The sequence below is a fragment of the Lucilia cuprina genome, chromosome 2 (genome assembly GCF_022045245.1).
Source record: "Lucilia cuprina isolate Lc7/37 chromosome 2, ASM2204524v1, whole genome shotgun sequence".
Lineage (NCBI taxonomy): Eukaryota > Metazoa > Arthropoda > Insecta > Diptera > Calliphoridae > Lucilia > Lucilia cuprina.
Window position 1 is genome coordinate 4,190,176 of NC_060950.1, and position 489 is coordinate 4,190,664.

The following is a 489-nucleotide window of genomic DNA, read 5'->3' on the forward strand; positions in this document are numbered from 1 at the left end:
AGAACTGAACTAGAACTGAACTAGAACTGAACTAGAACTGAACTAGAACTGAACTAGAACTGAACTAGAACTGAACTAGAACTGAACTAAACTAAAACTGAACTAGAATTGAACTATAAATACATGATTAGGAATACTTTAAAACTTGCAATTAATAATGAAATAAAGTCTTTAAAAAACGTAGTAGATTTTACATTTTAATAATTTTTCCCCTTAACAAATTCTTGCAATTCCATTCATTAACTTGTTTTAAAAAAATATATAATAAATATTTTCTTTTCTCTTACCGTTTTATATGATTTGCTAAAACTCCACAATAATTTCCGGCTTTAACTTATTTAAAAGCATGAAATTATAGATTTTGTATGGTTTAACAATTTAATTAAATTTAAATCTCTATAATTATAACGATAATTAGGTTGGCAGAGTTTAATTTTACAACTAATTTAAACATATTCATAATTTAAAAGATTAAAAGATCTTTTGGTG